The sequence below is a fragment of the Cebus imitator genome, unplaced genomic scaffold, assembly GCF_001604975.1.
Source record: "Cebus imitator isolate Cc_AM_T3 unplaced genomic scaffold, Cebus_imitator-1.0 Scaffold311, whole genome shotgun sequence".
Lineage (NCBI taxonomy): Eukaryota > Metazoa > Chordata > Mammalia > Primates > Cebidae > Cebus > Cebus imitator.
The window spans coordinates 2,795,078-2,805,816 of NW_016107626.1; the positions used below are offsets into that span (position 1 = coordinate 2,795,078).

General features: G+C 56.9%; 1 protein-coding gene across 1 annotated transcript in view; it reads left to right on the plus strand.

Moving 5' to 3' along the window:
* CDH4 (cadherin 4) overlaps window positions 1-10,739 on the plus strand; it is a 673,674-nt gene that overhangs the window by 400,221 nt on the left and 262,714 nt on the right. The gene's annotated exons all lie outside the window — the stretch shown is intronic.

Genomic DNA, 10,739 nt, shown 5'->3' on the forward strand with positions numbered 1-10,739 from the left:
CGGGGTGGACAGGGGCGTGCCGGAGTGGACAGGGGCATAAGGGGTGGACAGGTGCATGCCGGGGTGGACAGGTGCGTGTTAGGTTGGACAGGTGCATGCTGGGGTGGACAGGTGGGTGCTGGGGTAAGCAGGTGGGTGCTGGAGTGGACAGGTGCATGCTGGGGTGGCAGGTGCATGCTGGGGTGGACAGGTGGGTGCTGGGGTGGGCAGGTGGGCGCTGGGGTAGAGAGGTGCATGTTGGGGTGGGCAGGTGCATGGCCAGCATGGGCAGGTGTGTGACTGCTGTGGGGCACAGCCACCCCCTGGCTGAGGCATGGGTCTGTGTGCGTCATCAGGTTTCTCTCACCATGGTCAGAGGGGTTTCTGGGCTCCGCAGCCCCTCTCCTGGGTAGATAGATGTGCATCTCTATATCTAACAAGATCACCTGCCATTCTACATCAAAGTGAACCTCAGAAAAATCTCTCCTCCCAGGAGCGTGCCCTGCATCTGTGAATGATAGGTGATGCCAGAGGCCAGGGTCCATTCCTTAAGGAAACCCACTATGTGACCTCAGGCAAGTCCTACGCCCACCCTGTGTCTCCTCTGTGAAAGGACAAGACCAGTTCAGGTCTTAGGCTGTGTCCAGAGGCTTGGGACGCAGGTAGGTGCGGGTGGAGGCCGGTGGCCTTCACAGCCATCAGCGCTCCACATTGCCACTGCCCAGAAACACCCACCTGGCGTGCACTAGACATGCCTCAAAGCAGCAGAGTCCAGCTGACGCCCCCAGAGGCCTGTGTCTTGGGCATCTGCAGCATCTGGAGCCATTTTTGGGCCAGAGCAGACACCTGGAAATATCTGAGCAAATCTGATGACAGGGCTTGTGCTAAACGCGTGCTCAGTCCTGCGGGTTCCACCCAGCGGGATCATCCCTCTTGCCCAGGGTCGTGTGGACAAGCCTCTGCACTGCCCCCTCTCCAGGGGTCCGATCTTCTCATCCTATCTCATGCAAACATGTTTTTGACACAAACTTAGCTGTTAACAAAACAGGGCCGATTGTCCTACATGCTCTGAATTATGCAGGAGTGTCTGCTCCCCACACAGGTTGCTTCCACGGAACCTCAAAGGGTAACCCGTGCACACTCCACGGACCTATCTTTGAATGACTTCTATAGTTTAGGAGTTAAAAGATCCAACCACAAGACTCTTTCAAAGCACCTTATTCATGCCGAGCTTAACCTCCTAGTTTTCTGCCCCTTTTTTCTCACTTACCAAAAAGCGTTCTAAAGGATCTCTGATGAGGCAGATACATAGTCTTTCAATTCCCTCAATGAGGAAAACACGGGCGGAGCTTCCCGTGCCCTGTGCAAGGTCTCTGTGAAGGAGAAGACGGGCTGTCCTGCAAAGGTCCACAGAAGGAGCTGGCGGGGCCGCCTCTGGCTTGCTGCATTGACGTCTGCGCTTTGCTGAGGGGACGTCGATCAAAATGAAGATATTTGCAGAACGCTTAAGAATATAAACGAAGCATTCACCTCGTAGTAAAATGTGGAGCTGCATGGGATTTGTGATGGGCCAAAAATCAATAGTGTTAAATCCATGTCAGTAAAAGGACCTAATCCTTTAAAAATACACTGCTGCGCCCGTTTTTGCTACGTAAGGGTGCCAGGCCCAGGAAGGACACATGGGGAGTGAATCAGAGGCTCGTCGCCATGGGGGGACCCGTGGCACTGTGCGTCCTGTGGTTCTGCTTCTTGACCCTTTACTGGAGGGAAGTGGAGTGGATTAAGGGAACAGGGCCCCCACATAGCTGATTATTCACAGGCTAATGAGTCTCCCAGGACCCCGGCCACGCACAGGAGCTCCAGCCTTCCTGCAAGTGCTGAGATCTGACTGTGCTGTTGCTGTTGCTTCCCCTGGAGACTGCACCTGCTTCCAGGTCTCTCTATTAGAGAGGGCTCCCTTGTACCTGCAACTCCTGAGTCATCGTCCCCTTCAAGTTCCAGATCTCTCTATTAGAGGGCTCCCTCACACCTGCAACCCCTGAGCCATCGTCCCCTGTGAGCTGGCAGGTGTCCAGGCACCTCAGAGACACTTCCTTCCACTTGACAGGGCACTCTGACCTACAGGCTGCGGGTGGGACAAACGTCCAGGGTGGGACCCCAGGAGCCTCCCCTGCGCAGAACTCAGGAGTCTGAGTGCCTGCAAGGAGCCAAGGACAGGCAGTCCAGGGCGTTGTGAACACCAGTGTGGCCCTGTGCAGAGGCTCGCCACCCCACACATGTCCTGGCCCAGGAGCCCCACTGTCCCAGCACGAGCTGGGGCCCAGACTTGGGGGTCTGGGGCAGAGCTCCCAAAAGCCCAAGGACCCAGGAACAGAGGAACGGGATAGTCAGAGCTGAGGGAAATCCTACCCGCCTACTCCCAGGCAGCAGCCTGCACAGTGGACATGGAGGCAGGCAGGGGCCTGGTGGGTTAGGCTGAGGGGGGAAGATTGTCCTGTCCTAGTGAACCCAGGGAGGACCAGGGTGGGGGAATGACAGACTGGAGAAGTTATCCCCACAATTCAGAGTGAACCCTTAGACCTCCCCACATCTGAGGCCCTCAGAGCAGTGGCTCATCCTTAGACAGGGCACTTCTGACAGGTCCCCAGGGCTGCTGCGGCTAGTCTTGAACTCATGGTGAGAATCAATCTCACACTCCAATGTTAGCTCCCAATCAGTCTCAGGTCGTAGCAGCCAGAATGTATGTGATGGGTAAGTAAAATGAGTGACAGCAATGCCCAAGGGACAGGAAGCGGGGACTGGGGCACTCCACGTGAGGCCCCACCCCACTCATGACCCCCGTGGTGGTTTGAAAGTGGACTTGGATTTGTGTATATCAGGTGGGTGTATATGGGAAACTCTAGAGCAGCCAGGAAAACATGATGAAAAGCAGCAGTCGATGCACTAAGGAGAGAAACAGTTTCTATGGACTGCTCACTTAAAACCAGGGAAGGCAGAGAAAGAGGGAAATGAAAAGATACAAAGAACAAGTGCAGGGAGGAGGGGGCTGCGATCCCCCCACGGGGAGGGGCCTGCTCCGTGGCCTGGGGGGAGCTGCCTGCTTCCTGGAGCCCCTGCCTGGCTTTCAAGTGAGGGAAGGGTGTTAGAGGCTTGGAGATAGGGAGAGGGTGGGCCTCAGGCGTCAGAGGCTTGGAGACAGGAGGACAGTGGACCTCAGGCCCCCAGGGCCAGGCCAGCCTGTTTGCAGCGAAGGCTGTGGGTGAAGTGGGCAGGCAGAGGCAGGGCTGCAGCTGCAGCCTCCAGAGGAGGAAGCGGCTCCTCTTTCTCCTTCGACTTCCTCAGCTTGTCCCCACCACGTCTCCCGGCCCCTCCTCCAAGTCTGTCCCTGTTCCTGACTTTGCTGTTCCACGCACACTGGTGGAAAAGCTGCTAAGCAGGGATTTGGACCCCAGCCTTTCTGGCTGTGATGCCCGCTCCCAAAGGGGCAGCTCCCCGAGGGTCTGTGCCAGCGCTCTCCCGTCGGAGCTACGGATGGGAACACCGCAGCCGGCTAAGCCTCCGGTGACGGTGACGTGGCGAACTTCCTCTCTCTGACCTTGGTCTCTCTGGGTGGCCCAGCAGCCCCCTGGGGAGCCAGAGGCCGCCCCTCCCCGCCTTGCCTTCCCCTGCCCTGGAGCGTAGCCCCGCTGCCCTCCACTTCCAACAGAAACACCCACAAGGCATCTGTTCTCTTCTTATTAAACAAACAGCGTTTAATAACTGTAATTAATTCACTTTGGTGCTCCTGTAAATCAGACAGACAGCAGTCAGTGAATGTTAGCAGTGGAACGCCGCGGAATGGGAATCCCTGAAGGCCGGAGGCGCCGGGACTCGCCTGCACCTCATGTTCAGTTCTTCGATCCCCCAGTCCTGCAGGGATCCGTTTGCAAACATCAGCCGTGGCGAGTCTGTTACGCGTGGGTGAGCCTGACCGTTTCAATATGGATTGTGTTCACAGCTCAGGAGACAGAGGGGTGGGCAGGTCGGACTTTCCTGGCAGGACCTGTGAGTCTGTGGAAGTCACTGAGTCGGGACCCTCCAAGTGGGATGGGACCTCCCTCCTGGCTTGGGTCTCAGAAGGCCTGGTCCTTGGCTACCCAGGGCCCCCCCGGGATTTGTTTGGCTGGCAGTTGCGTTATACCTGGTTGCCACACTGAAGAAGTGCTTTGTGGAGATACCTGGACTCCCCATGGAACACGCAGCGGGGCAGGGGGAGGAACCTCTCTTCCCATTTCCACCATCCTGGCAGCTCTACCCGGGCAGCCTTACCGGGACTCCTGGTCCCACAGCCTCTGGAGTTTGCGACTCTGCTCAAGACCAGTCACTAATGAGTCCTCCATCCTTTTCTGCTCTAAATTGCTAAGAGCAGATTCTAAAAATTCTAGTGGCTTTTGGCCTAAAGCAGTGGCTCACGCCCGTAATCCCAACTCTTTGAGAGTCCAGAGTGGGCAGATCACGAGGTCAGGAGTTCGAGACCAACCCGGCCAACATGGTGAAACCCCGTCTCTACTAAAAATGTAAAAATTAGCCTGGCGTGGTGGCAGGTGCCTGTAGTCCCAGCTACTCGGGAGGCTGAGACAGGAGAATTACTTCAACCCGGGAGGTGAAGTTTTCAGTGACCCAAGATCGCACCACTGTACTTCATTCAGCCTGGCGACAGAGCGAGACTCTGTCCCAAAAAATAAATAAATAAAGTGCTAGTGGCTTTCACAAGTTGCCAGAAAGAAGCCATGGCTGGAGGGAGGTGGCGTGGACAGGCAGCACGGGGACACAGTGGCCAGAATCATGGCTGGAGGGAGGCGGTGTGGACAGGAGGCACAGGGGACACAGTTGCCAGATTCGTGGCTGGAGGGAGGTGGTGTGGACAGGCAGCACGGGGACACAGTGGCCAGATTCGTGGCTGGAGGGAGGCGGTGTGGACAGGAGGCGCAGGGGACACAGTTGCCAGATTCGTGGCTGGAGGGAGGCAGTGTGGACAGGAGGCACAGGGGACACAGTTGCCAGATTCGTGGCTGGAGGGAGGTGGAGTGGACAGGAGTCACAAGGGGGACACTGCGGCCAGGTTCACAGCTGGAGGGAGGCAGCATGGACAGGAGTCACAGGGGGGAAACCGTGGCCAGGTTCATAGCTGGAGGGAGGTAGCATGGACAGGAGTCACAGGGGGACACCGTGGCCAGGTTCACACCAGGCAGGCGCAGAGGGGTGGCCTCCTGCATGCTGCACCTGCTCCCCCAGCTCCACCTGGGAAGGGCCAGAAGGGCCATGGTTGTCCCCGTCAGCCCGTGGTTCTGTCCGCCTGGGAGCTGGGAGACCAGCCCACCTCTGCAGGGCCAGCTCAGCCAGATGGGAAGGCTGGATTTCGCATCCCAAGTCTTGTGTTTTCAGCTCAGAGGGTGGAAGTGAGCACATCATTCTGCCTCAGCCACAGGAGGGAAAGCTTCGCTAGGCAGAGCTCAGCAGTCTGTATGAACACGCTGGTGCTCTTGGATCCACCTTCACATGGGCTTGCTCTCTGACATATTTTGTTTACACTCACACATGTCAGAGTTGCTCTATAGAGAAACTCTTCTTTTTTAATAGCTGGAGGAAGGACCCACCATTGATGCCATCTACGTCACGGGCATGACCGGACATGTGTCTTCCCGATTCACCCAGGCTTGAAAAGAGGGTCTTAGGACCACAGACCCTCATGTTTGTCACGTTTACGTCAAGTTGTTGTAGAGACATCGCAGCCACCACAGCATTTCCGCGTGGGGTCTGGACTGACCATCTCTGAGTGTCCACCCGTCATTCACTGAACGCTGTGCAGCTCATATGACAGGACAGGCCTCTGGCAGGCACTGAGGGTGGGCACACCTTCTGTGGATCCCCATTTAAATGATCTCATTCACTTGCTATCATGCCAAGGTCCTGTAAGCCAGATGTGTTGTAGGGAACTAGGCAAAGCGTCCACGGGGCCTCCCTTTGCAACTCCCTGGGAACCTGACTTTATTCCAGGGTCCACATTTTTTAAAAGGCTAACATTCTGCCCCGGCTGTGTTGGAATGTCGCATCCTATCCGCCTTCGCAAGCTGTCTCTGGGGTTTTCCTCCGAGAAGCAGATTCCATCCCCCACCACATGCATAGACCTCCTCTTTGAACCTGCCTGACCCCCTAATCTGCCATGGCCTGGTGTGTGATTGATGCTGGCCGACTGTGGTTTGACGGAATCCGCCAATATGCCAGGGACTGGGATGGGCAGAGCAGGTCAACCCATGGAGCGACAGAGGGAGAACTGGGGACCAGTCCAGGATCTGTGTGAATTTTCTTTGTGAAGCCCCAGAGACACTGGAGCACAGCTCCAGGCCAAGAGCCCTGCCCACAGGTGAAATGGGAGCTCATGGGTAGCCCCCGACAAGGCTGCTTAATGTCCAGGCCACACCCTCCTGTGGGGCCTGGGGCTTCCAGCAGGCCCAGGGAAGGGGCCTGGTCATCCTCCTGATCCGTGTGTAAGCATCAGGGGCTCTGGGCTGGCCTCTGCAAGCAGGGCACAGAGGGGACCCCCAAGGCCCACCAGGGTCTGGGGGTGAATAACTGATGTCCGCAGTCTGTGAATGGGGCCCAGCACCATAAATAACGTAGCGCCTGCCTCCCTGCCCTCCTGCCTTCCCACCTCCCCGCCTCCCCTCCCAGGCCTGCTCTGATGGTTCATTCAGATGCTGCTTTCTTCGGGGCTCATGTTACCTTGTTTTCCAGCCCTGTTGCAGGTGACCTCTAACACAGGTAGGAAAAGCAGCCTGTTGTAGAGCTTAAAAACAAACAAAAGTCTTCAGCAGTCTTTGGTGTTCTTGGAAAAATGATTTTCTAGCATGAGGCAGCCTTTGTCCCTAAGACTCAGGCAAGTCCTGGTAATTCACCCGAGTCACACCAATACTTCATGTAATAGCTAGAATCCATGAGGGTGACCGGATTGCCTGCCTGCAGCAATTGCCCTTTTAGGCATTTGATTTTATAGGACAATGCACAGGAGCGCCTGAACTGGGACCATCCAGCCTCCTGGGAATAACATTTTGGGTCACATTCCCCTTCCTCAAGCTGAACCCGTGAGATCGGCCCCTATGGGTCCTAGAATGCAAGGCCTAGGCAACAGAGAGAAAGGTGAGGGGAAACTCCCAGGCTGCCCATGAAGGACAGGGGACTCCTGGGCCCGGGAGCGGGTGGCGGCAGAAACCACGCCAGGGCGTCGGGCGAGCTGGCCCTCACTCCTGTGTGACTGAACACCAGAGCCTTTGCGGCATTTTTTCCTGAAGATCTGCAAAAACACCGCTGCCTGCATCAGCCAGGCTTGGAGCCGAGCCCAGGAGCCTGGTTTTAAAGCAGCGTATGGAAGGTTGAGAACCCGCGTCGCGTAAAGAGACCCGGGAAGAGGGTTTGCCCCCAAGACTCTTGCACAAACACTTCCACTCCCCGAGGTGCTTGTGTTCAGAGATAGCATCTGTGCAACCAGAAACATGCCCTCAGCCAGGATTCTTCCACCGAGGTCCATGAACGTCAGCTCAGAGCCCAGGCTTCCACCTTAAATGCCCTGCATCCTTTCCTTCCCTTCAGGGGTCTGCCTGCTGAGAAATCAGCAGACACCCAAGAAATCCATCATCTTTTGCTCCAACGTGGCCTCTTGGTGTCCACAATTTAGACCAATCTTTCAACACTCATTCGGAAGAGGAAAGCAACATGAACTGAACAAAGTTTCGTGAAATTAACCATAGTCATCTTATCAGAACAAAGAGGCTGCCCAGAAAATAAGCTTGACAATTGAAATTACTTCAACCAGCCCATTAGTCTGATGTTGAGTAAATAAAAATCTCTCGTTGCTAAAAGGCAGGCATCACCAGGCAGAGACATCGCTGGCACTGGTGGCTGCTCCCTGAGCCAGAAGGGAGGCGGGGCAGGCCAAGAAGGACAATCCAGCCAGATCCAGGTGCCACAGCCTGAAGGGCCCGTGCCTGCTGAGCTGATAGCCATGTCTTGGTCACATGTCACGGACAGGAAGCCGAGCACCATGCTGGTGGCCTGGGGGTGGCCTTGGCCTCCAGAGCCGGGAAGCTGCCAACGGGGCTCCCGCTCTTCAATTTTGCAGCTGTTTCTGCGGCTCTCTGGCCTGGCCAGGGCGCTTAATGCTCACTCCTGAAACAGCAGGTGCAGCGATTTGACCTCTCATCAGTTAAGTGATGCCACTGACAAAACCAGCCTGGATGTGCACCTGTGAGTTGAGGGAAGCCGCCCACAACAATGAGGGTAGTTTCTCACCAAGGGTTTGCCTTTGAACTTGTGGAGTCCCTTCTTTCCTCTAGGTTCTCCCTCCTCAGAGACAAGGATCCCTCAGTGGGTGACAAATGCCCCCCATGAAGCTCACGTCCCGGGCCAGGGGCCTGGAGCGGCAGCAGCACTTAGCGATGATGCTGGACAGGTACAAGTGCTCTCAGCAGGCTCGTGTTTATTTATTTTTGATGAGGTGTGCATGCAGCCAAGGGCAGCTGAGCTGTCTTACAACACACTGGGGTCACCTAGCATGGGATTTATCTCCAGCCTTTGAGATACAGGCAGGATGGCGGGAGCTGCACGCAGAGCTTACACGGTCCTCAGCAAACCACAGCCGCGTCCTCTGGACCCTGGGAATCTGCCAAGCGATATTGGCTGTCAGGAAGCCCAGGAAAATCGCTGCGGTGGAACCGAGGGCACCGCGGCTGCGTGTTAAGGTCACTCGTTGGAACGTTGCTTCCTGCAGTTCTGGGTAGAGTCCAGGTTGGAGAATGGCTGTGGACTCCGAGTGCTGAACCTGGCCATCCCTCACCAGCCAGCCAGTCCCACCCACATGGACGCTGGGGCTCACACCACTTGTGTTTTCCAAAACTGTGCAGACAGAAGCTGCAAGCCCCATCTTAACCCTGGCGTGGCCCCCTGCCCGCTTAGTCAGGCTGTTCTTGATTTTCCCTGCCAAAGTGCGGGCTGGCTGTTGCCACACGTTGTCCAACAGCGACAATGCTTCCCCTCGAGAGATGGCTGCACAGATGACAGCCACGGCACCTGGAGCTGGGGAGTCGGCCCTGCAGATGAAATTCACCTGAAGAAAGGCTGCTAAGTGAGCACCAGCTGCTGCCGGCACAGCCGGGGCCGCCACGTCCCTGCAGCCCCGAGAAATCCACTTCTGCCCTTGGTGCTAGAGCCGATCCCACTGGCAGTGCACGGGCACCAATGCTGTGACTTCCATGAAAACAGCCGTGGGCTCAGGAGGATGATGGCATGGCTGACATTGGCCGGGTCCACTGAATTCAGAGTCCACACAGGGGACATTGGAGCTGAGGCCTGGGCCCCACACAGGCCACGTCCACAGAACTGTGGCTTCCAGAGAACCAGCCCAGCTGGGACGAGGGATGCCCGGAGGATTCCCACCCCCCACAGAACCCTTAGAGCCCCTCGCCCCAGACCACCGCTCTCCACACACAGCTCCTGGCTGACCACAGCTTACCCTCAATGGGGCATTGGGAATCTGCCAGCCATGGTGGCAGGAAGCTGCTCCCAGCTCACTGTCAGGAAAGGGTTCAAAGAGGCATGAACCTGAAGACACCACCATCTGGGCCCGTCTTCTGCTTCCCCTGGGTGTGTGGTAACACTCGCCGGGGTGGGGGTGCTGTCTTGAGCGAAGCCAGGAGGAGGATGAGATGCATCCCTCACCCACACTCCCTGTCAGTCTGTAGGGCTAGGTGGCAGCTCCCTGGCAGCCCACGGCGGTGCTGGCACCACGATCTGCATGTAGCATGCTCTTTGGGAATGACGCCACCATCTCATGAGCTGCACCCAGGGTCCCTGTGGATGTGCTTGATCAGAGGAAATTGGGACAATGTGATGGAGGCAAAGATGGAGCCAGTGCAGCCAGCACCTGGAGCCGCAGTGGTGTGGGAGGCCGGGCACACGGGGCCTACCCACCCTTAGGAGGGCTGAGAGCGTCTTGGGCAAGCGGGTGTGTGGAGAAGCAGTTGGCCCGATGGCCCTGCTCACGGAGCCTCGCAGCTCGCCCCGCCCACCCCGAGGCTCCGCGTGCAAGGTTTCTACGCACACCATCCTCACCATTCTATGAACCAGGGACCACCCATGCGCCCTCCTGACAGATGAGGAAACCAGGGAACAGAGAAGTGGGTTACATGTCAAAGGTCACAGAGCCGGGAAGTGACTCAAGGCTCAAGGCAGGTCTTTCCACTTCCAAACCTTTGTTTCCAGAGAAGAAGGTGGCCTGCACCTCATGCTGACATAACACGCCACTGCACCAGCCGCACGTGTGAGCGTACATGGCTGCCCACACACACCCCTGGAGGTGAAGGAGCAGGACTGGGTAGGGTGCAGCACGTGCACACACACACACACACATACACACACATACACACACACACACACCTGGAGATGAAGGAGCAGGATTGGGTAGCGTGCAGCACACACACACACACACACACCCCTGGAGGTGAAGGAGCAGGACTGGGTAGGGTGCAGCACGTGCACACACACACACACACACACACACACACATACACACACACACACACCTGGAGATGAAGGAGCAGGATTGGGTAGGGCCTGAGCTTTGTGTCCTGCACCCCCCCACACACACACACATGAACACACACACCCTGGGAGGTGATGGAGCAGGATTGGGTAGGGTGCAGCACACACACACACACACACACACACAC